The sequence below is a fragment of the Dama dama genome, chromosome 15 (assembly GCF_033118175.1).
Source record: "Dama dama isolate Ldn47 chromosome 15, ASM3311817v1, whole genome shotgun sequence".
NCBI classification, from domain to species: domain Eukaryota; kingdom Metazoa; phylum Chordata; class Mammalia; order Artiodactyla; family Cervidae; genus Dama; species Dama dama.
The window spans coordinates 74,078,412-74,105,096 of record NC_083695.1 but is presented as its reverse complement, the minus strand read 5'-3'; the positions used below and the strand labels follow the sequence as shown (position 1 = coordinate 74,105,096).

At 39.2% G+C, this 26,685-nt stretch overlaps 1 protein-coding gene across 5 annotated transcripts in view; it reads left to right on the top strand.

The window, feature by feature from the left end:
• SORCS1 (sortilin related VPS10 domain containing receptor 1) overlaps positions 1 to 26,685 on the top strand; it is a 581,948-nt gene that overhangs the window by 81,409 nt on the left and 473,854 nt on the right. The gene's annotated exons all lie outside the window — the stretch shown is intronic.

Genomic DNA, 26,685 nt, shown 5'->3' with positions numbered 1-26,685 from the left:
GTGGCTACACTATGTAGAAGACCTCAGAGACACATCACAGGAGAAAAACTAATAAAACATCAGAGGGGGAAAATGAAAAAAACAAAAAACACATGAAAGTCTAAGTCAGTGGAGACAGAAAGTATGAAGGAAGAGGACTGGCGATGAAAAATAGGACACATCCCTCCGAGGTAGAGTCATTAGAAGTAACAGATGCACATAATCAACAAGCCGCTTTCATCTTGAAAAAGCAGAACAGATAAAGGATGCATGTCACATTTGAGTGGTTCAGTAGAAAGTCTTTCTCAAGATTTATTAAACAAACTAAGTATTCTGATGAAGAAAATATTTCATTCGTTACAAAGTCCTAGACACCACCAGTATTATGTATGAGAAATGGCTTTGGGGATAATAACAGCTACCACTAGAACAATTAGAAAAATAAACTCCAGGGAACATCTAGGATGATGTTCACCACTTCACCATGATGTTCACCTCACTGGGAATCAAAATCATATGTACCTCTATTTCCTCACAAAAAATTGTATGATGCTCTCTTAAAAACTCCATCACTGGACTCATTAAGTGTTGATTCTGAGAACGGAAGAGTAGATTATGCTTAGATTGAACCACATGAATACACAACATTTCTTTACACGCTGTTGATTATTAGTAAATATTTGTTGGAAGAAGAAATTAAACTTTTTTTCAAGTGCTCCATGTTATGCTGGAGCATTTTTGTGATTTTGGGGGGTAATATGTTTATTGTTTAGATGAGATACCACAAGAAATATGAATGGTACAGGATGATATATGCTAAGAAAAATATTTTAAAAGTCTCCTGTAGTCAGATAGGTTTGAGATCTTCTGGCTTATGCAGTGTTAAATAGATTTCTTGACTGTAGGACTTCAGTTCAGTCGCTCAGTCATGTCCGACTCTTTGTGACCCCATGAACCACAGCACACCAGGCCTCCCTGTCCATCACCAACTCCCGGAGTCCACCCAAACCCATGTCCATCGAGTCGATGATGCTATTCAACCATCTCATCTTCTGTCGTCCCCTTCTCCTCCTGCCCTCAATCTTACCCAGCATCAGGGTCTTTTCAAATGAATCAGCTCTTCACATCAGGTGGCCAAAGTATTGGAATTTCAACTTCAACATCAGTCCTTCCAATGAACACCCAGGACTGATTTCCTTTAGGATGGACTGGTTGGATCTCCTTGCAGTCCAAGGGACTCTCAAGAGTCTTCTCCAACACCACAGTTTAAAAACATCAATTCTTCAGTGCTCAGCTTTCTTTATAGTCCAACTCTCACATCCATACATGACTACTGGAAAAACCACAGCCTTGACTAGATGGACCTTTGTTGGCAAAGTAATGTCTCTGCTTTTTAATATGCAGCCTAGGTTGGTCATAACTTTCCTTCCAAGGAGTAAACGTCTTTTAATTTCATGGCTGCAATCACCATCTGCAGTGATTTTGGAGCCCAGAAAAATAAAGTCAGCCATTGTTTCCACTGTTTCCTCATCTATTTGCTGTGAAGTGATGGGACCGGATGCCATGATCTTAGTTTTCTGAATGTTGAGCTTTTTTTTTTTTTTTTTTTGAATGTTGAGCTTTAAGCCAACTTTTTCACTCTCCTCTTTCACTTTCATCAAGAGGCTCTTTAGTTCTTCTTCGCTTTCTGCCATAAGGGTGGTGTCATCTGCATATCTGAGGTTACTGATATTTCTGCCAGCAATCTTGATTCAAGTTTGTGCTTCCTCCAGCCCAGCGTTTCTCATGATGTACTCTGCATATAAGTTAAATAAACAGGGTGACAGTATACAGCCTTGACATACTCCTTTTCCTATTTGGAACCAGTCTGTTGTTCCATGTCCAGTTCTAACTGTTGCTTCCTGACCTGCATACAGGTTTCTCAAGAGGCAGGTCAGGTGGTCTGGTATTCCCATCTCTTGAAGAATTTTCCACAGTTTATTGTGATCCACACAGTCAAAGGCTTTGGCATAGTCACAGAGAATTTAATATGTCTGTGTGCCCTGTGAGTCATCAAGAAGTCTATATTGCTAAGCTTATTTCACTATAGGCAAGCTTTTCAGAGTATCTCACAGTACTAATGTTTTGCTAAACACAGTCGAAAGCCTAGCAAGAGACTTTGATATTCGCAATGAGCGACTGAACTGACCTGACAGAATGTTTGTTAGTGCCGCTGTTGCTGCTGCTGCTAAGTCGCCTCAGTCGTGTCCGACTCTGTGCAACCACATAGACGGCAGCCCACCCAGGCTCCCCCATCCCTGGGATTCTCCAGGCAAGAACACTGGAGTGTGTTGCCATTTCCTTCTCTAATGCATGAAAGTGAAAAGTGAAAATGAAGTCGCTCAGTCGACTCCGACTCTTTGCGACCCCATGGACTGCAGCCTATCAGGCTCCTCTGTCCGTGGGATTCTCCAGGCAAGGGTACTGAAGTGGGGTGCCATTGCCTTCTCTGTGTTTGTTAGTGAATCCAGCTACTTGCCACCTTCTCAATTTTCCTTCCAGGTGGTTTCACCATTTTAAAGTAAGAAAACTTTGTTTCTTTATGGGGAAATATATATATATATATATATATATGAAGAAAAATTTTAGCTAGAAAATGGAAATTGTAGATTTGTTAAGGAATAAAAAATTGAATTCATCTGTGATTTTTTTTTAACAGGAACATGTCCACCATGTGATTTGTATAGAAACAAGAGTGATTTGAGAACAGATTTTACTAAATGCTCTAGCTAGTGCAAAAATGTCTCTTCCTATAGCAAATAGAACTTTACTGAAACTTAGACAGATAGACCATTTGTATGTGAAACTATGCATAAGAAGTGGATGGCTTTAAAAGTATGAATGGAGAAATTCAGGACTCTGAAGGAAGTGTTCTGTATTTGTGAATTTCTGATAATTGTCATGATTTTTCCACTGAGGGTATTAATCTAGCTTTTGTTGGTGGTAAGTTTACCCAGTTCTCTGTGCCATCTTTGGTGCCAAGAACATTTACTCTAAAAAAGGCATTGGCTTCATTTTGCAGATGAGGAAACTGAGGTCCAGAGAGATCAAGACACTTGATAACATCATCATACAGGACTGGAGTTTCAAAGTAAAGCCTGCTAACTTCCAAACTGTTTCTACTGCACTGTTCTTCTTTCTTAATGAGAAAGCAACTTTCTCTAATTAGGATTAACTGAAGAGTCACTATTTCTGACTTGTGGTATCAGAATTTCAAGCCCTTTGTTTTAATATCTAAAATCCAGTAAAATATGATTAGTTCTGAAACTTGACTACCTGATTTAGGAAACTTACAGTAATTATCTTGAAAATTTCTTCCAGGTGAGTGTACTCAATAAGGCTTCTTTCTATAGATACCCACTGCCCCATTTTTGGATAGTTATGCCTTGAATAGCTACTGTCTAACAAATAGTGAACATTCAATAAATGGGAGTTACCATTATCAGAAACAGACATAGAGATAGACTTAAGGACATGGGGAGAGGGGAGGAGAGGGTGAGATGTATAGAAAGAGTAACATGGAAACTCACATTACCTTGATGGGGAATACGTGTAACTCTGTGGCTGATTCATATCAATGTATGACAAAACCCACTGAAATGTTGTGAAATAATTAGCCTCCAACTAATAAAAAAAAAAAAAAAAAAACAGAACCAGAAAAAAAAAAAAAAATAGATAGCCAACAGGAATTTGCTGTGTGGCTCAGGAAACTCAAACAGGGGCTCGTATCAGCCTAGAGGGATGGGATGGGGAGGGAGACGGGAGGGAGGTTCAAAAGGGAGGGGATATATGCATACCTGTGGCTGATTCATGTTGAGGTTTGACAGAAAACAGCAAAATTCTGTAAAGCAATTATCCTTTAATAAAAAAAATTACATGTAACTTTGAAAAAATAAAATATCGGGCAAAAATAAAATGAAAATCAAATGTTAGTTATCATTATCTATGGTAACAGGTAGTGACAGCAATTCTGGTATAGAATGCATCTTATTTAAAAGGTATCCAAGCCCACATTAAATGTTATGTTCTCCATGTAACCTTCTCTGGTCTCCTGATTTAGAACATCTCTTCATCCCTTAAGTGTACATAGTGCTATATTTAGCATTTATAAATAGTGATATTTAGCATTTCTTTATTGTTTTTACAAGGGCTTGTGTGGTCTAGGTAAGCACAGAGGGTTTGGAGTCAGAATGTCTGGCATTAAATGCTTCTCCACCATTTATTATCTATATCACTTGGGTGATGTATTGATAGCTTAAATTTTCAATGCTTCAGTTTCCTTGTCTGTAAAATGGAGATGCATACTAAAAATATCTCTTACATGGCATTGTGAACATTCAGTGTGTTAGTATATGTTAGGCTTCCAGGTGGCTCAGTGGTAAAGACTCCACCTGCCAACATAGGAGCCGCAGGAGACATGGGTTCAATCCCTGTGTCAGGAAGATCCCCTAGAGGAGGAAATGGCAATCCACTCCAGTATTCTTGCTGGGAAGTCCAGTGGACAGAGGTGCCTGGCAGGCTGCAGTCCATGGGGTCGCAAAGAGTCAGACATGGCTGAGCGGTTCAGTATGCACGCACGCAGGCATGTGTTAGGCATGTGGACGAGTGACTGGCAGGTGTTTCTACTCAGTAAATGGTAGCTGTTATTGAATTCAAGGAAAGCCTTACCCTCAACTGGATTATAAGCTCCTTAAGGACTAGGGCCAAAGCTAATTCACCTCTGTCTGGCAAATTATAGGCACCAGATAAATATTTCCATGTGAGACATGCATTGAATGCATGCTTATGGAGATTTTCTCACAGTTTTGCTGTATTTTTCATTGCATTTTTAAAGAACTGTAAATGTTAGGTGAATGTTCCTTAGAAAATTAGTTGCACCTCTTTACCCTTTTATTCATGGCCTTTCCACTTTGGCTGATCCCATCTCTCCAAATCTTTCTCTCTGTTTAAAGTGGTATCCTTAGGGAAGAATTATATAAAAATATCTGTGCTACATGTAATTGAAGTTGTAGCTCATTGTAATTAAAAGTAATTGAGACCCTACAGTGAATGGATTTTAGCAGAAGCACAGCGGGCATCATCTAGACAGAATATCTGGGTGCTTTCCCAGCCTGCTGAACCCCAGTAACCCTGCGGTGTTGGGGAACAATGAGCTTTTGTGTCAGTGTCCCCGAACATCACTGAGCATCCTACTGGGGAAGTGACCTTTTAGACAGAGACGTGGTATGTCCCTTGCTGGCTTTGAATAGTAGTGTAGGTAGAGAGTACTTAAGAGACCAGGGTTGGGGGTCAGATCTGCAAGTGGCTACTGGAGCAATTATTTAAACTCCCCAAGCCTTGCCAGCTTCCTTTTTTTTTTTTTGTTATTTTGTTTAGGAATGAGTATTATACTCGATCTCTAGAGTTGATCCAAATAACACATGCACTTTTATTTTTCTCTCTTTATGCAGTATTAAGTGTCTTACTTCTCACTCTCTATACATATCCATATATATATGTGTCTTTCTCCACGCACACACACACATACATACATACACACCATACACAGAGGGAGAGAACAGAGTGACAGCAAGAGAAAGAAAGGGAGGGAAATTTGTGTTACAGAGATTAAATGAAATAGTGCAGATTAAATTAGCTAAATCACTACACTGTCTAGCATGTACCAAGTGTTTAATGTGTGTTGTTAGTATGTTAGATGTTCTAAGGCAACTGCATGGGTTAGGTGGGTGGAAACTTTTTTAATTACTGATTTGAAAATTTAAAAAATTCTAGGGCCCGTCACTGAGAGAATTTGGCTTGCCGGTTGTTACAGCTCCAAACTCACTCCTCTGTAGTTAGTTGGCTTTGAGAAGCTGCAGCTGGGCCTTCCTTAACAGCCTTCCTGCTTCCTCGGGGCTCCATGTTAGGCTCTGCCCATAAAGGACGCTGAAGAAAACCTACTAGGTTGGATGGGGAAGTATGGACTCTTTCTTTGTTGCTTCCTTTGGGCCCCCTATCTTCCAGTTTCTGTGAGCATTACCCAATTAAAGAGCAAAGCTTCACCACCTGGGCAGCAGGAACGCTTTCCTGTAGCGGCAGTTGAATCTGGTTTGTAGTCTTTCCAACTCAGAGAATCAAGTTCTTCATGCTCCTCAGAGATACCACAAGAGCCAAGAGCACCTCCCCATAACAGGTCTGTTTCTAAAGCTTTGATAATTCCAACCTCTTTTCACCTTCCCTTCAGCTTTCTACGATTATTACCTCCGTGATACCTTTTAGTTCTCTTGTGAAACCCTCAGTTCCCTAGTTAACAATTTTATGCCTAGCTAACAGTTCTTCATTTTAAACTCTCTCTGTCATAAATGCTGTGGTTTCTGCCTGGTGAGTGGCCTGAGCGATATGTGTGTTAGGACCCGTCTCTGTTAATAGTGCCACAGTGAATACTAGTTGGCTAAATGCTAATTGGGTGATGACTTGCTAAGTATAGTTCTTCGATCCAAGGAAGAAGATTAATCTGGAGGAACAATTTTTCCAGGGCTATTTATGGTACCCTTTGCTGTAGTTTAGTTGCCAAGTCGTGTCTCACTTTTTGCCACCCCATGGACTGTAGCCCGCCAGGCTCCTCTTTCCAAGGGGTTTCCTAGGCAAGAATACTGGAGTGGGTAGCCATTTCCTTCTGCAGGGGATCTTCCTGACCCAGGGACCGAACCTGCTGCTCCTGCATTGGCAGGCAGATCCCTCACTGCTGAACCACCAGGTCAGTTAATGCTTCTTAAAAAAATTATCACATGTATCATGTGAACCTTAATTGTAGAGGATGTGCTCTTCCACACAGCAAGTTCCACAGAGGTGACATGACTGGGCCTAAGGCAGGTGTCCCTGAGTAAGTTCATTGTTTGCTTCCATATAATCTTTTAAGTTTGTGTGCAAAAGTTGAGTTCTTGGAAACTTTTTTGAAGGAGAGGTTTGTCTTTTCAGTAGTATTTTTTTCTTTTCTTTTAATGGAGCCTTGACCCATAAAATGGAGAAGGAAATGGCAACCCTCTCAACTATTTGTGCCTGAAGAATCCCATGGATAGAGGAGCTGGGTGGGCTATGGTTCATAGGGTCGCAAAGCTTTGGGCACACCTGAAGCAATTTAGCATGCATGCATGACCCATAAAAACTGGAGACACTTTTGCCCTTGGGTTATTTAGGATGAGGACAAAAAAAAAAAAAAAAGAAACCCAAAAAATTATTTTGGGAGTGAACATAAAATAAGTACGTAAAAATCTCTCAGGATATGTCCTGCCCTGGAGGTTGCTGTTAGGGCGAGTAATTCCTCTTGCCTGCCAAGGTCCATGCTGCCTTTTTTGGCAGCATGGTTCTGAACCAGATGGGTTGTGATTCTGACTCTTACTGGTCATTCCAGTGTGCCTGACCTCAAACTGGATAGAGCCAAAGCAAGTGTTTATATTTTGCTTCTTTGCATTTTTGGTGCTAATACTTAGTAAATGCTGAGTGAAAAATTCCCCGTCACTTGACTCCAGGTCAATAGCAAGCTTCATTTATGGAACCTTTTTTTTTTTTTCTTAAGGTATATTCTCTTGAAATGATCATTGGGAGATTTATATCACTCTCTTTTATAGCACATATATTCAGAGGATAAATATGTATTTTTAAATAAAATATATTCAAATATAAACATATATATGAATTAGGTTTCTCTAATACTCAGTTATATAATCATGAAATAACTAAGAATGATCATTTTTGTTTTGAGAATTTTCCAACAATCCATACAGTTACACAAATCAGATACTATTTTTCTGTATTACTCATACCCTATTAGAGTTGGTAGAGTAGACTGAAAGAAAAAGCCATTTTGAAAAATGATGAGGGAAAACTAAATTATTTGTCTTTCTTGAACTTTGACTTTGCAGCTACTGATTCTGAACACAGTAGGAAGCCTAGTAAAAGATACTTTAAATGGAAGATAAGTGCTAAAAATGGAGGTTTTAAATTCTGCAATTCTGCTCTGTTATTTTTCATTAACTCTTATTCTCTCAGAGTGAGCAAAGAGTCAGTTAAGTGAGAGTATAAAAGGGTGCAGCCACTGTGGAAAAGTTCAGCATTTCCTCAAAATTTAAACTTAGTTACCATATGACCCAGGAATTCCATTTGTAGGTATAGACCCCAAAGAATTTAAAACATATATTCACACACAAAGAATTCTACATGAATGTTCATAACAGCATTATTCCTATTAGCCAAAATATGGAAAAAGCCAATAAGTGTCAAGAAGTGAAGTGAAGTCGCTCAGTCGTGTCCAACTCTTTGTGACCCCATGGACTATATCCTACCAGGTTCCTCCGCCCATGGGATTTTCCAGGCAAGAATGCTGGAGTGGGTTGCCATTTCCTTCTCCAACCAACTGGTAAATTGATAAGCAAAATGTAGCCTATCTATATTATGGAATGTTACTTAGTCATGAGAAGGAATGAAGTACTGATACTTGTCGCAGTATGGTAAACCTTAAAACATGATGCGAAGTGAAAGAAACCACATTACATTCTATACAAGTTAATTCATATGAAATCCCCAGAGCAGACAATTCCATAGAAAATAGAGACAGAAAATAGTGGCTTGAGGATGGGGAGAGTGGAGAGTGGCTAAGGAGTATGGGATTCCTTTTTGCAATGAAGAAAACAGGGGTCGTGGCCGCGTAACTATGTGACCTGTTTTTAAATGGTGAATGGTTGTGTTTGTGAATTATATCTCATTAAAAAAGAAAGATTTAAAGAGGCAGTTGATAAAAGTCATTCGCATTGAAGGAGAGAATCATTGCATAAGACATGGTTTGAATTATGTACTCCTTCCTCTTTCAAATGTATTTTTATATTTACAGGGATAGAAACCTGATTTTTTTAGGAATAGAAACATGATTTTTTTTTCAATTTAAAATCAAATCTGCAATAGAATTCTGGAAACATTAAAATAATAGAGATAAAAATGGGGTTAGCATGGGGTCTTGCAGTTTTGTGACCCTATACCCAGGTCAGGTCTCTCCATGCTCACAGAAGGATCCCCTCCTCTGGACAATGCTGAGCTCATTGCAAGGTACTTATATATTCAGTAGCTGTATTTATAATGTCAAACTAAACTCAAGGCACTGTTCAGATTGAGAACTTAGTTTCTAGCCAGAAAGACATGACATCAACAATAACGAAATAGCAAATATGTGCTTTAGGGACTATTGGGAATCTGCTAGCAATGTGTTCTCTCACCAACTAGGTTTCATATATAATTAATTGTTGTTACACCTGAATAATACGTCCCCCTCTCCAAGATCGTAGTGAGCTTTCTAGGGGGGAAGAAAAAAGCCCAGCTTTAGAATCAAATGGACATATACCTTAAAGTAATGTTGTTTTTAGGACTTCTCTTGTAGCTCAGTTGGTAAAGAATCCTCCTGCAGTGCAGGAGATCTGGGTTTGATTGCTAGCTCCAGAAGATCTCCTGGGGAAGGAAATGGCAACCCACTCCAGTATTCTGGCCTGGAAAATCCCATGGACAGAGGAGCCTGGTGGGCTACAGTACATGGGGTCACAAGAGTCGGACATAACCTGGCGACTAAACCACCAATGTTTGTTCAAATATATACTTGATGGATAACCTTTAGAAAAATACTAACCACTTTTCTTCCCAAATCTTGGTGATTTGTCATAAAATTTAACAGGTGTAATTGCACATATGGTTTGATACCTTGGGGCGTTAATCTGTTGTTCCTCCAGGTTGCCCTCTATTGCTTCGTGAAACTCAGACAGGTCGTGTGCTTCTTGGTCAGTTGTCCCTGTGAGGAAATTGGTAGAACAATGATGGATGAGGTTTACAACATCTTCTTGGACTTTCTTTCTAAAAGCCCAAGCTCAGAGCTGTCTCAGGATTTGTAGTGAGAAGTTTCCCTAGAGATTCCCTAGGATTAGCTTCCCTAATCTTAGAAAGCAATTTCTCCAAGCTAGGGAGAGGAGAAGGATTCCAGTCACCAAAAGCTAGGCAGTCCTTGCCTTGTTTCCCAGCAGTGTTTTTGCAATACTGGCAAGGATTTGGGGAGGGAAAGAGAGAGGGGGTCTTAAGAGGGCAAAGCCATGCTGTTCCAAGCTTGCTGTGGAGACAGCAGAGAATCTGCTTTTCTTCTTTTTTCCCTTCCTTTTTCTCCATTGACAATTTTATGGGATAGGGACTTAGAACCACCAAGGTCATCATCCATGTTATCACAGCCAATGCTTATGATAGTGCTCTTAATGTGCCAGACATGTTCTAAGCACATAACACATATTGCTTTAATTCTCACACCTATATGAAGTAGATACTCTTTATTGTCTCCATTTTATTAATGAGGAAAAAATAAGTGAGGATCACAGAAGTAGAGTGAGATGTCCAAGGTAACAGAGTGAATGATTGAATGAACGGGATTCTGGTTGCTTTTAGGCACCCTGTTACATGCCTTTCTTATTGATAAGTTACATCTTGTATAAAAGAAGGAATCTAGTATTTCCTAAAAAAAAAAAAAAAGATGATGATGATTGTTTTTATGAACCAGATTTCACACTTTCTCTGCCTGAATGCCTGAACCACAACATTTCATAAATCTTATTAATATAACAATAGGAACACAAAAATTATACTAAGATGTCTTGGAGGACTAACATAGTTGATATACCATTCCCAAGGAAGTGTTCATGACCAGTTCCTCACAAAAGGGACAAGTTTAGGAGGCCAGCATGACCTTCTTCTCCCAGACTACTGGGCAAGGATCAGAGGATGGTCATCCTGATGGGTATTCAGAGACTAGCCACATGTTGCCTGGGGAAAAAATTTGAACCAACCAGCCACTTTTCTCCCTAGAATTTGCATTTTCACCCACTTAGTAGGAGACAAGGCAGGCTGCATTTAGAGAACAGATGAGTTCATGAGTGACAGAACCAGGGAAATGACTTCAGACTCCCACAGGTGAAAGCCCTGCCACGGTCTCATCTCCAGAATGATTTTCAGTTGCAGCCTGGCCCCAAAGAAATCATGCTGCCCTATCAACTCTCTGTAGTTTTACCATAATTCCATATGCCTTACCCATTTTAACATTCTTAGATTGTTTGAGTTTCTCAGTCTAGCAGAGAAGTGTGTATCTAATGTAGTGTTCAACCATTTCTGTATTAACCCCACATATGAAGTATTAAGGTTGGTTAATTAAGCAAGATTATGTTCTAGGTGGCCCACCTAGAGCCAGTAACAGGATTTTTCGTATCCCAAGAGTGACAAATCAATATCTGTCATTTCTCTGTTTCGTCCACTTATATGGTTGGAAATACACTATTTATTCTCCCTCCTTTTCTCTCTTAGTATTTAATAGAGGACCCAGACCTGTTTTGGGTTTCTTCTTAGAAACATTTCAGCAGTGTTGAAAAAATAATAATCAAAATGATTAAATTATGATAACAGAGTAGTCATTTGAATCATATGATGTAGGAGTCCAGGCTTAATCATCATTAACTAAATGACTTTTGATCCTTGAACTTCATTTCTCTCTAGCCTTGGGTCTCCAGCGCCTAGGGTGTTAGATTCATTTGTGGAGCCTTGTAGCAGATGGCTGACTTTTCAGTTTCAGATAGCTATTATCTTTGAAAAGGAAGACTGAAGATGCTAAGTAATATTTACAGGCTTCCTTATGGTTTGCATAACACATTCTCATTTCAGTCAAAACCATTTTTATTTGGTAAAGCAACTGCAGGATAATGAACATGGTAGCAACTCACAGAGCAGTTTTCTGCCTGAAGGAATTTGAGGTTCTTTGGAACACAGGGTCCAAAAACAACTCCACAGTGAAATGTAGGAGCTATTTTATGGCTAAATGACAACAGAAAATGCTGTGATGCTTGGAACCCCAGGGTGGACAGATGCCCTCTCAGTTTCAGACAAAATGAGAAAAGGAGTCATCTAGGTTGATTTGATGCAAACTTAAGACTTGGAGAAAAATCATTAAAGTATTAATAACCATTAAAATTTCCACTTTTCTTCAAAGAAGTGTTTCCCTAGGGACTGATAACTTACTTTCTGAAGGTTGAGAAGTACGTTTTTGTTATAATAGGAAGATGGTAAGTTGTCCTAGCATCAAACAAGTTGAATTTGAATCCCATCTCTGCGATTTATTAGGCTTGGGAGCTTTAAAAATTAGGGAAATTTATGAAATGAGGGAAATAATAGGACTCACATTTAGAGTTTCTGTTGAGATTAAATAAGATTATGTATGAGAATATTCAGTATGGTATTAAAAGCCTGCAGCACTCACTAAATGTTAATGCTGATCTTTTTTATTACTGTCTTTTGCCACATTCTCATGACTGAGTCAAAATATACTAGTTACGTATGCTGAATCCCCTTAGGATTTGTGGTATTGGTAGGAGAAGAAAATGCTCACTCAAGAACAGTTATTTCTGAGATTTCAAAAGAAAGTGGTGTCGCCTTTTTTTGAGTTCCATACTCTGCTTTGACACTGTTTAGAAGGTGTCCTTTTACCAGAAACCTGAGACTCAACTATCTCCTATTAAGTGAGAATCACAGTAAATGACACTTCCTGGTTGTCCTGAAGATGAATGGAGATGGATGGAAGCTATTTGCAAAAATAGCACTACAGAAATGCCATTTCCTTTCATCTGTACCAGTACCAGTAGGGATTTATAATAAAGTCTGTGGATCGAGTTCCCAGAGATGATGTAATTACACAAAAATACTGCAGTGCATCAACAATCACAAGAGGAAAGCACGTCTGCTGAGAGATGGGTAGGATTAGGAAGGTGGATCCCACTTCTGGATAGATTGTTGATAAGCACATCTTCACAGGGAGTCAGTATTAATGAAATTCCAGCATATGAAGTGTAAAGCAGTTTGCAGCAAGCTGTTTACATAAACTGGAGTTCAGTACGAGGCAGGCTGGAGGGAAAGCTTCAGAGAGGAGTCACTGTACTGGCTATGACTCTTGCCCCAAGTTCTGTTTCCTTGGGAACAGCTGGTAACTGAGTCAGAGTAGATCTGCTGCTCCTCACTCTTTCTCTCCTTCGGGTAGAAAATTCATAATTTTGCATGACAAGCTATTGAAGATGTAGAATTAAGCAAGCCAAACGTGTTGATTGGGGGTTGGGTAGACAGGGTAGGACAGATAAGTTTATCCCTTTCAGTTCAGGGCTTCCCTGATAGCTCAGCTGATAAAGGATACACCTGCAATGCAGGAGACCTGGGTTTGATCCCTGGGTTGGGAAGATCCCCTGGAGAAGGGAATGGCTACCCACTGCAGTATTCTGGCCTGGAGAATTCCATGGACTCTATAGTCCGTGGGGTTGCAAAGAGTTGGACATGACTGAGCGACTTTCACTTTTCAGTTCAGAGTTAAGAATCCTAAGATGGTGGGCCCAGTTCTGGTACCTTATTTAATCTTTTCCATTCTTAACCAATATAATTGTTTAAATGTTAAAATAGAAATGAGTTGAACTCCTTGGGAAAGCTGCACATAGCTGCCTAAAACAATTTTAAATATTTGTGAATGAAAACTACTAATTAGTGGAAGGAGTGAGGATGGAGTGGGGTGGTAGTGAAGAGTTGGTTAATGTCATTCAACTCAATGAGTTTTAGCAAGTATTGAACTACTGTACATTTTCAGCTTTTTTTTTATTGTTCTGCCTATTCTTCATTTATTTGAAGTATTTTAAAATTCATCCTGATTTCATTGTGACTGAAGAGTTACATCATAAACTTGGACAAGTACCCAGTGAGTTTCCATTTTTAATTGGGAATGGGGGAACTGAAAAAAAAGACAGTTGCAAATTCATTCAAGTGTTTCAGTGTGGTGTGAGAAAGTTAAGGCTTTATCAAAATCTAAGCATACATACATTCATATGTACATAAATGTGGGAACACACACATTTTATCCAACTTTCTAGTGTCTAGCAGGTATTTCTTTGGTTCAAGGAAAGATTATCTGCTTCGACTATCTGATTTTCTGGTTTTATGGAAGCATATTTATTCCTGTATAGTTTGAAACAAGCAGTATGGAATTTTTTCCCTTTGCAAAAAGATTTATTTTGGAAAAAAGAAAAACAGTAAAAATCAAAAACAAAACATTGCTCTGAATCACAGTAAAACTCTAATGTCAAAACCCATATTTATCACTGACTTCACATTTCAAGATGTAGTATCTCTGACCTTGTTAATTTTTTGGGAACTGGAAAGAAAAGAGGTATTAACATAGGAGAGAGGAAGTGATTAAAGCATCACATGAATCCAGATGATTTGCAGATTCGTTCCCATGTGCCCATGGACTGGTCTCGTTTCCTTTGGTGGCAGTCTCTCTGGGGTGTTGGAACATCTAACGTCTATTTTCTTGACCCTGAAATGCAGACCTCATGTCCCAGCGAGGCTGTATTATTCTGAGCTATGACAGGTAGGTTAGCAATAGTTTTAGCTCCCTATGGCTTTTTAACCTTAAATCTCCTTATGTTTTTGTGAGTATTTGAATGAAAAAAAAGTGCCTTTAGTTAGTTGTAATTAGAACCTAAACGTGCCCCACTCCAAATTAATTTCAGCTATCTAACTCATCTGTAATACTATGACTGAAATAATATAAAATGATACTATGGAGATATTAATAAATTTAAACATGTTAATATTAATAAAAATACAGTGAAGTTGAAAGGAATAAGATGATTTTTTTCTTCAGCTTGAGAAATTAAATTCAGTATTCAGTACTTTTATGAATATTATTATTATGAAAATAAACTCTTTAAAGGAAATAAAACTGTATTTAAAATTATGTACATGTAGCCTGCAAACTGTGTGGTTTTGGAGAGATTACTTAGCTTCTCTGGGGCTCAGTTTCCTCACTGATAGATGAGGAGGTGGGGGCTACTGATGCCTATTTTACAGGGTTGCTGTGTTCATTCAAGGATATAAGAAAATGTTAAATATATTTAACAATGTTTGATACAGAGTAAAAATGCAATAAAGTTTAGCTACTAATTTTATTACCAATTCATATCAGTTTCTAATATTTGTTTCTCATTTATTATTCACTTAACCTTATTCTGTTAATGTTTCTCTAGTTTAATATAATCAGCGTGCAATTTTTAATGATTCATTCATGCAGTTCTTATGCCCTACTTATTTCCAAAATAACTTTAAGGTATTTTACATTATATGATACAGATAAAATGAAGCCATAGGTTATATGGTGAAATAGAAGAACCAAATTATTAAAAGAATGAAAGAGTAATTATATCAGAACCTAGATTTGGACAGCTATTACATTGGAACCCTGAATTTTGCTCTGAACTGTCCACACAAAGACAAAAAGGAAAAAGTGAATTATGGAGCTTTCACTGTCTTATAAAGGGAAATATGTTGGTTTTCTAAGCATAGTTATTTCTCTTGTATTGCAATCTAAATGGAATGTATTGCATTGGCTTTAATGTAAGGGATGTTGAAAAACCTAATAGGTGTCTTTGTTACCAATTTTACTACTGAAAAAGATCATGAGTGGTCTTAAAACCATGTTCTTTTGATTTTTATAAGGTGGAAATAAGGATTTTTAATTAGATATGTAGAATTTTGCTATGATATCAGAGTGATGTTTGCTTGGGAATTTTTTTACTCAGTTGTTCTTCATGTGCTAAGCATCCATTATGGATGCATTTGCAAGCACATTATTTTTTCTTTAATTCTTTGATTATTTATCTGAATCCATTCTTTTACAATATATATTATAGTCGCTAAGAATTGAGATTTGTAGGAATTCTTGTAAAGTACCATTAGATTCCTTGGTAGAGACTCTGAATTGCTTTTTTTTCCCCCAAGTTTCAAACTTTTTATTTTGTATTGGGATATAGCCGATTAACAATGTTGTAGTAGTTTCAGGAGAACAGTGACGGGACTCACCCAAACATATAAATGTTTCTATTCTGTCCCAAACTACCCTCCCATCCAGACTGGCACATAACATTGAGTTCCATGTGCTATGGGGAGAATGAATAGAGGGGCTTCCCTTGTGGCTCAGATGGTAAAGAATCTGCCTGCAATGCAGGAGACCCCAGTTCAATCCCTAGGTTGGGAAGATCCCTTGGAGAAGGAAATAGCAACCCACTCCAGTATTCTTGCCTGGAGAATTGCATGGACAGACGAGTCTAGCAGGTCACAATCCATATGGGGTTGCAAAGAGTTGGACACCACTAAGTGACTAACACACACACACACATACACACACACACTCCATGTGCTATACAGTAGGTTTTTGTTGGTTATCCATTTTGAATATAGCAGCATGTACATTTGTTGTTCAGTTGTTCAGTCCTGTCCGACATTTTACAACCCCATGGACTGTAGCACATTAGGCTTTCCTGTCTTTCACCATCTCCCTGAGTTTGCTTAAACTCATGTCCATTGAGTCGGTGATGCCATCCAACCATCTCATCCTCTATCATCCCCTGCTCCTCCTGCCTTCAATTTTTCTCAGCATCAGGGTCTTTTCCAGTCAGTCAGCTCTTCACATCAGGTGGCCACAGTATTGGAGCTCCAGCTTCAGCGTCAGTCCTTCCAGTGAATATTCAGGGTTGATCTCCTTTAGGATTGACTGGTTTGATCTCCTTGCAGTCCAGGGGACTCTCAAGAGACTTCTCCAAAACCACAGTTCAAAAGCATCAATTCTTTGGCACTCAGCCTTAAAGAAATGGTCCAACTCCCTCATTCGTACATGACACCTGGAAGAACCATAGCTTTGACTACATGGACCTTTGTCGGCAAAGTAATGTCTCTGCTTTTTAATATGCTATCTAGGTTTGTCATTGCTTTTCTTCCAAGGAGCAAGTATCTAACTTTGTGGCTGCAGTCACCATCTGCAATGATTTTGGAGCCCAAGAAAATAAAGCTTGTCACTGTTTCCATTGTTGACCCATCTATTTGCCATGAAGTGATGAGACTGTATGCCATGATCTTAGTTTTCTGAATGTTGAGTTTTAAGCCAACTTTTTCACTCTCCTCTTTCACCTTCATCAAGAGACTCTTTAGTTTTTCCTCACTTTCTGTCATTAGGGTGGTGTCATCTGAATATCTGAGGTTATTAATATTTCTCCCAGCAATCTTGATTCTAGCTTATGGTTCTTCCAGCCTGGCATTTCACATTTTGTACTTTGCATGTAAGTTAAATAAGCAGGGTGACAACATACAGCCTTGACATACTCCTTTACCAGTCCATTTTGAAACAGTCCATTGTTCCATGTCCAGTTCTAACTGTTGCTTCTTGACCTGCATGCAGGTTTCTTAGAAGATAAGTAAGGTGGTCTGGTATTCTCATCTCCTTAGGAATTTTCCACAGTTTGTTGTGATCCCACACAGTCAAATGCTTTAGCATAATCAGTGAAGAAGGAGAATTTTTTTTTCCTGGAATTCTTTTGTTTTTTCTATGATCCAACAGATGTTGGCAATTTGATCTTTGGTTCCTGTGCCTTTTCTAAATCCAGCTTGCATATCTGAAAGTTCTCGGTACACATACTGTTGAAGCCTAGCTTGAAGGATTTTGCCTAGCTAGCATGTGAAATGAGTGCAGTTGTGTGGTAGTTTTAACATTTTTTGGCATTTCTCTTCTTTAGGATTGAAATAAAAACTGACTTTTTCCAGGCCTGTGTACTTTTCTGAGTTTTCCAAATTTGCTGGCATATTGAGTGCAGCACTTTCACAGCATCATCTTTTAGGGTTTGAAATGACTCAACTGGAATTCCATCACCTCCACTCGCTTTATTCATAGTGATGCTTCCTAAGGCCCGCTTGACTCACAATCCAGAATGTCTGGCTCTAGGTGAGTGATCACCCTATCATAGTTATCTGAGTCAAGATATTTTTTGTATAGTTCTTATGTGTATTCTTGCCACCTCTTCTTAACATCTTCTGCTTCTGTTAGGTCCATACCATTTCTGTCCTTTATTGTGTCAATTCTTTCATTAAATGTTCCTTTGATATCTCTGATTTTCTTGAAGAGACCTCTAGTCTTTCCCTGTCTGTTGTTTTCTTCTATTTCTTTTCGTTTTTTACCTTGGAAGGCTGACTTTTCTAAGTTCCCTGACTATTCCCCTCACAACCATAAATTCTGCATTGGTTCATTTTTATGTCTAATTTTCCTTTTTTCTCCAAAAAAAAGTTGTTTTCCCTTTTCTTGATGAAACTCATCACTAGTATAGTTCAGATATTTATCAACAAGGTTACTATTAATTTTCACTTATCGATGTTTCTGGGTGGAGTGAAGATAGAAAATACATTTTCTTGGATTAACTTCAAAACAGAAGGTATATTTGAAACTGTGAGTGCTTGAGCATTTTTAAGTCATTGGTTTAGGTCTGGTGATGAAATAAAATTAACTAAAGTATGAATTTTTAAAAACTCTTTAAAAAATCTGGAGGAAAGGAAGGTAACCAAACATGATAGGAGGCAGTAAAGAGAAAGCAAAAGTGAGTTGTATTCAATATTTTATTTTTCTCATGTAAAAAAAAAATATTGTTTAATTTAGAATGAACTTGTGAGCTGGAGGTGTATGGTCACAGTCTCCATAAGGTAAAGAAAAAGGGTTGTTGGCAAAGGTATTGAATCGGGTGGCTCCCTTTCATGATCACTTTCCAGGTGACGATAGTGGTAAAGAATCCGCCTGCCAGTGCAGGAGATGCAGGGGTCTTGGGATCGATCCCTGGGTGAGAAAGATCTCCTGGAGTAGGAAATGGCAACCCATTCCAGTATTCTTGCCTGGGAAATTCCATGGACAGAGGAGCCTGGTGGGCGATGGTCCATGGGGCCGCAGAGGATCGGACACGCTGAACACAGCACACTTTCATGATCACAGGGAGCGGTTTTGAACAAAATGGGCTTCTCAGGGGCCGAGGGCCTGTTGGAGAAATAAGGACAGAACAGTGCTGTGTGAGTAGAAGGCAGAGTAGGTCTGGCAGGTTCCCTTTGCAGGTTTGGGACCCTAACTAAGTACAGGGCAATACAAATTATAGCCAAGAAATTCACTTGGGTGTGTAAAATTAATTAATTTTAACCTCTTAAGAAACTTCCTCAATCCTTTTATCTCAGTTTTGCAGGTAAGATAAAAAGAAGGTTGGATAGATGATAAGTTATTGAGAAGCAGATAGATAAAAAGCCCTGAAGGTAGCAGGAGAACCCAGACTATCCTGAGTGCTCACTGTCATTTCCATCACCCTCTGCATTATAACACAGGGTGTTCATGTGTATATACATGATTGTGTGTCTGTGTATGTGTGTGTCCAATGTGATGTGGCAGGGGATTTGTTAGCAAAGTAGAACCATGTGCGGTCACCTATAAGGAATCTGTGTATGAGGACAAGTGCTAAATTAAGATCATTGTATCTGTCAGAAACAGTCTTTGACCCTCATGATAATCAAATCCAATGCACTTTGGCATTCTGATGTACTTTGTAATTGAATTTTATTTTATTTGATAGACTATCTACTGCTGGGTCTATGAGTAGATTATGAGGTTTTCTAATTTACTCTTTTTTGACATCCCCAAAACATGATGTAAGGTAGGATTTCTTCTGTCTGGGCTTATGGAGCATAAGCCGGCTTGATGGCGGGAGGATGGGCCAGATGGATTTCTGAGGTCCCTTTCATTTTACAGAATTCATTATTGTCTCATCTCCTGTTGCTCCAAAGGTCCTTTCATAATAAAGCTCATAGGCACAGCTCTAAACAGGCTCATCCTTTATACAGCATCCCCTGAATTCTTTACAACAGCAGGACTGCAGGTCCTTGAATCTGACATCCACAGCATTTCTGCAATGTTTTCTTTCGTTGTCAGTTATGACCTCGCATGAAATCCAGGCTTCTTGTTTTACTGGGATTTTGAGCATCTCTTCTGTTATCTGAGCAGTTCCCAGGCGGTGGAGAGTCTTTGTCTCTACCAGAGATAATATGCCTTTAAACAGTGTGAAACATCGCTAAGTAATTGCTTTTGTTTTAAGGTCCTTATCTTGGCATAGAAAACATTGAAAAATAAGATTGTTTGGGAAACTATAGCCACTTCATGTCACAGTTTCAGCAAAACTAGACTGTTTGCATTTGTCACTTTTGCTGAAAGAGTGTCTTTATAATGTGTGCGTGGGATTTGCTTTCGCCCTCATGGTAGGAGCCAGCTCTATGGAGTGAAGCCCCTTTTTCTGAGCTTATTGGCTGGCCTTCCTATAACCCTAGGCTCCAATGAGAAAACAACAAAGACAGGTTTTATGTTCTGTGTTAGAGATGATTTAGATTATGAGAAGGAATTTTCATACAGACACTAGTCATAGGAAACATATTAAGATCAATGAAAATATAAAAACGGCTTATTGGTTTCCTGTCACAAGATGCATTACAGGGAAGAGTTTCAGTCTATGAAAAAAAACAACAAAAAAGCAAAAAAAAAAAACAGGGCACTACTATTAGCAGTGTGCTTTTATAGTCACTTCCCTAGTTTTCTCTGAATGGTTGAAAAGTGGATATCAGATTCAGATTCTCAGTGCTTTCAGTTGTACTATTTGAAAATAAAATCTTAAACAGTTGGAATCATAAGCCATAATTCTCTGTTAACTGATACTTTTATGATATTTAATAGTTGCAGCATTTGTGATTTTAATTTCTAGTTCCCATGTGCCAGACACAGTTCTACATATACTGATTCATCACTGTGTGTGGTCAGTAGAATTATCACTTCCATTTTTAACCCATAAGGATCCTGAAGCTTGGAGATGGTGAGCAGCTTACTTATTAGACCAAACAGATGAGCAAGAGGGCTAGGATTCAAGCTCAGACCTTCTGAGTGGGGAGTCTGTGCTTCCCGAGACAGTACAGCATACAGCCTGGAGCACTTTCTGAATCACCAAAGAAAATTAGAGTTAGGGTAATTTTATTGTTTATAATTTATCACCTTCTATATTTTTTGAATGATAGTCTTTGCTGACTATGTAATAAAAAGCCTCTGTTAGCTAGAATATTAATTAATCAGAAATGCCTGTTTATCTGTCATGTTGGGTAAAAGTTGACTTTAGGTGTGTCAAATATCTTCAAAGTAGGGCTGATGGATATATTTCTGTTATAGAAAGGTTGTGAGTCCTGTTATTTAATAGCTGTCTTATAGGAGTCTGTGTTCTCTTTCTTTTATCAATAACAACAAAAATGTTCTGCAGATCCATGAGTTTCTTTTCATTTAAAGTTCTGTACAGTGAATGTCTGTGCCCCACTCCCACCTTTCCCAGAATTATATGCTGAAAGCTAACCCCCATGGTGATGGTATCTGGAGGTGAAGCTTTTGGGGAGGTGATTAGGTCATGAGAATAGATCCCTCATGGATAGAGTTAATTGCCTTATGAAAGAGGTTCCAGAGAGCTCCTTGCTCCTCTGATGGTGTCCAGAAGACAGCTCACTAGAGCTAGGAAGCGAACAGAAGAATAAGTACTAATATGTTGATTCCACTATGCTTCTATTTCCATGTATCATTTAAGAATGTAATTTTAAAGTGAACTGACTATAGCATTTGGAATCTCTAAGTTGAAAACAAGTCTTGTCTAAACTTTAATGTTTTTCCTATGATTGCCCTTTGTTAAATGGTGGGATCTTTGAGTGAAATAAGATAGTGAAGCTCAGTTCTATTGGAGAGTGTGAGACACTGGAATTGGAGAGGGAAGGAAGAAGAGAGGGAGGAAAAGAGTAAGAGACACGGCCACAGATAATGTGTAGAAACTCTATACCTGACTCTAGTTTAAGATGAGAAAGAATTACCTTGTTCAGGTTCAGGGATTGAATGCACTTGGGTCCTTGGAGGAGGTACAAATTGGGAAAGGTGAGCCTGTGATTTGGGGCTGTGATTCCCAAGAGGCAGAGACTGATAATGTTTTATAGCGCCTGTTATATAAAGGACAGACCCTTATCCCAGTTGATTCCTTTTTCTAACAGACTCGTTTATTGGATTGTGTTTTTGTGTGTATAAGAAAGAATACATTTACTAGCTTTATAATAATCACTGGAAATTGGTATTTGTGTTCAAGATACTCATTTTATGAGCAATTCCCCCCGCCCCGGGGAAGTATCTGTTCCATAAAGTGATTATGCCCTGATTACTTGAGAATAAACAATGCTGATTGTATCCTTTTCTTGTCTTTTGAGCTCTGATGGTGTGTTTTTCACTCCTCTGTGTGACCCAGTCGTATTCTTTGAAGTTTAATGAAGACATTTAGAATAGAGAGAGAGGTCAGTGATCAAGCTGAGAATTCAGGACAGGGGAAGTTGTATTCTAGAGCTGATATGGACAGTTTCTAGGCATATGATGACAAGAAAACCACCAGGGCATGGTAAAAGAGGGATGGACAGAAAAGACATACAGAAAATAAAAATAAACTCAAGTAAAAATGTTTCATTGTGAGCATATCAGTTAACTGTGGCCTTAGTGACATAAGCCTTCCCTGTATGACTGGGCTGTGGATATTCACTGGAAAACTATAGTAAGATCAGATATAGAACCCCAGCTTTCTCTCTCTGCCCTGAAAGAAGTTTGGGCAAACAAAGAGTAAATTTCATCATTGCATCAGCCAATTGGATCAACTCATTTCCCTTATTTCTTGCCCTCTTGCCCTTTGCCACTAATAAATGTGTTGAATGAAAAAGAAAACATTATTCTGCTTCCTATAAATCTTCAGATTAGCTACAAATGGGTCTGTGTTGATGACATGAGAGATGGTTTTCTCCTGTACTCATCAGCCATCTCATTTTGCAAACTACAGTTTCTATGCCACCAGAATGCATAGCACATTGTTCTATTTCCCAGTAATTGGCAGAGAACAGTTGAAACTCAAAGAAAAGATCAGTGGCTGAGGAAGACGTTATGCCTGTGTCTCACTGACTGATGGCTTGCAGCTCTCCCCTTCTGCCCTGCATACTGGGGCGGTGGCCATGTCCCCTGCTCTCCCCATGCAGAAAGAGAGTGAGCTGAGGGTGGTGAGTAACTTGTTCTTCTAGGACATGGGGGTGGTTTGTCATCTCAAGTCCTGGCCCGTTGCTCGGCTCACTGAACCATACAAATACATCTCTTCATCGAGGCTTTTTACGAGCTCCTTTCCTCCTCCTAAGCACATTTTTATATAATGGTCGATGGGATGTGTGTTGTGATTAAAGCCCCCCAGACGGGTGTACTCTGTATCAGACAATGTGTACTAGGAGCTAGTTCCACAACTTCTCACATTACTTTCTGCCAAATGTCATAAAGAAACTGCTGGTTTCCGAAATTAAATAGCTTTGTTTCCCCATGCTTAGAGCCTAGAATGTCCAAGGGGGTGTGTAAAGAAGGGTAATCTCTCAAAGTAATCCCTCACGGATGACTTTAGCCTTCAGAAAGGAGAAGGTAGGTACCAACTGGCTCCAATAGCAACTCCTTTAAGTGGATATTTCTCCTCATTTCTGCCCTGATACAGCTCACACTGAAGCAACCTGTGTTCCGCGGCCGTATCCTGATAATGTACTCTATTGCTGAAGAAACCACGAGATAGCTCTAGGTGTTAATTAGAAATGTCTGACTGTATTATTTTCCCTGTCTCCCATCACCCTGATGGGCCGCCCTTCCCTGTGAATCAAACTGTCATTGTTGCTGTCTGGTAGGAAAAAAAAAAAGCACAGAATTTAGTGTACTAATGGTATACTAATGGTCCAGTGCTGTCACCAGTTTGGAGCCTGCAGAGTACTCTTGCACAGCACTGATATGCTCAGAGGAATATTCCCTGCCCCCTGGTGAAGTATAAAAATCTAAGATGAACTCTGTGCACTAGAAACTAGCATGACATTGTAAATTAGCTATACTTCAATAATTAGAAAAAAATAAGCTGGCAATGACAAAAACTGTACGATGAATATTGCTTTGAACAAGGGTTTTCCTTTTAAGTATATTGTTTGCAAGTTATAAAAATACACCAATCTAAATCATCTTCTTTGCAAGTAACACACAAAATATTTGGGTAAGTATGGAACACTCTTCATCTCTTTTTCTGCCACTTTATTTTTTCTTTTGAACTTTTTATTTCGTATCGGGGTATAGCCAAATAACAACGTTGTGATAGTTTCAGGTGACCTGCTAAAAGATTCAGCCATACATATACATGTATTCATTCTCTCCCAAACCCACTCCTACCTGGGCTGCCACACAATATGGAGCCAAGTTCCCTGTGCTATACAGTAGGTCCTCATTGGTTTTCCATTTGAAACATAGCAGTGTGTACATGTCTGTCCCCAACTCCCTAACTAGCCCTTCCTCCTAGCAACTGTAAGTTCATTTTCAAGTCTGTGAGTCTCTTTCTGTTTTCTAAGTTCGTTTGTATCATTTCCTTTTAGATTCCACATATAAGAGATGCCATACATGGAAAGGAGAACTGAATGTTTGCCCTGAGACTGAGTTTTCTTTAGGAATTTTATTTAAAATTGTTGAATTTTGTTGTCTTCCTTAATGTTCTCAGTCAAATAAATGGGTGAGCTGGTTTTGGTTGCTAAAAAAAAAAACAAAAAAAGAGAGAGAGAGAGATGCCATACAATATTTCTTCTCTGTCTGACTTACTTTACTCGGTATGACACTTTCTGAGTCCATCCATGTTGATGCAAATAGCATTATTTCATTCTTTTTAATAGCTGAGTAATATTCCATTGTATATACATATCACATCTTCTTTATCCATTCCTCTGCCGATGGACATTTAGGTTGTGAAGCACTCTTCTTTATTCAACCTGCCTGTAGAAATTGAGCCCAGCCCTTCCTCCTCTGTGTCCGTGTCTTGCCTTTGTACCAGATCTCCGCTTCTCTTCTGCTCTCTGGCTTGAGGTGAAAGGAGACTTGTGCTTGACTGTTGTTTAAAACACAGAAAGTAACAGAGATGAAAGAGTGGGCAGCAAGATAAACCGGAGGAGAACAGGAAGATGGCACTGTTTGCTCTTCAAGATTTCGTTAAGGCGTCTTCTCTCCCCCCAAAGTCTTTTCCAGTTCCTTAATTCAAAATCAGCCCCCTTCCACTTCTGTCCTCTTACTGGCCTTTATTTCAGGTCCCCCATGGTCCTCATGACATCCTCTATTCGTTGGGTCTGAAGTATCTGTGTTTATGTCTGATCTCTGACTCAAGCAGACTCTAGAGAGTCCTAATAAGAATAACTAACACTTAATAGGCATGTCTTAGTGACAGGGGCTCAAGAAATGTGATCTCAATTAATCTTTACCTAGTATGCCTTAGGAGCAGAGTCCACTATTCATTGTATTCTATAGATAAAACGAAGAGATGCTAAATGATTTGCTCCAGTCCGAGAGGAAATTAGTGTCAAGACTGAGGTTGACAACCCAGAACCCACTATGGTCTGTGCACAGCTCCTGCCCTGTGGTTTCTACTTGGCTATTGATTAATGAATATCCAAGGGAGTAGAGTGCCCAGCACTTAGCCTGGCCATCTCACTCCCTACCCCGGGCTGTTGTGTTAGTCTTTCAGCAAGGCTCTAAATGTGACACTCCGCTGGATACCTATGACTCCCAGTTAAAATCTCCCCTTTTTGTGCTCAGTCCCGGCCAAACTTTCCTTCTTTCTGTCATTGAACATGGGCTGTCTGCACTCTGTCTGCACTCCTGCCCTCTTCACCTGGTTTATTTCTCCTCTGCCTTCTGATCTCAACTGAAAGTTGCTCATGTAATCTGCCAACAAAAGCACCCAATTGCATGTTCTCACAGAACTTTTCTTTTACTAAAGTTGTTACAGTTAGAAGTCTTCGTTGTCTCAGGGCCCCTGGCTGGTTTTGTTCATCACTGGATCCCCACAACTTATCACAGTGAAAATATTGAAGTTTAAAATATTCATAAAACTAAAATCATGGCATCCAGTCCCATCACTTCACAGCAAATAGATGGGAAAACAGTGGAAACAGTGACAGACTTTATTTTGGGGGGCTCCAAAATCACTGACTGCAGCCATGAAATTAAAAGATGGTTGCTCCTTGGAAGAAAAACTTTGACCAACCTAGACAGCATATTAAAAAGCAGAGACATTATTTTGCCAGCAAAAGTCCATCTAGTCAAAGCTATGGTTTTTCCAGGAGTCACGTATGAATGTGAGAGTTGGACTATAAAGAAAGCTAAGCGTCAAAGAATTGATGCTTTTGAGCTGTGGTGTTGGAGAAGACTCTTGAGAGTCCCTTGGACTGCAAGGAGATCCAACCAGTCCATCCTAAAGGAAATCAGTCCTGAATATTCAATGGAAGGACTGATGATGAAACTGAAACTCCAATACTTTGGCCACCTGATGCAAAGAGCTGACTCATTTGAAAAGACCCTGAAGCTGGGAAAGATTGAAGGCAGGAGGAGAAGGGGATGACGGAGGATGAGGTGGTTGGATGGCATCACCGACTAAATGCACATGAGTTTGAGTAAACTCTGGGAGTTGGTGATGGACAGGCAGGCCTTGCATGCTGCAGTCCATGGGGTCACAAAGAGTCTGAACTGAGCAACTGAACTGAACTGAAGACTCTATTATCTTTCCACTTGCGTCTTACCTATTGTGAAGGTTTCTACTTCTGTTTCTCCTTTTTTGCACCACAACCTTTATCCTTCTCTAGCCAATTATT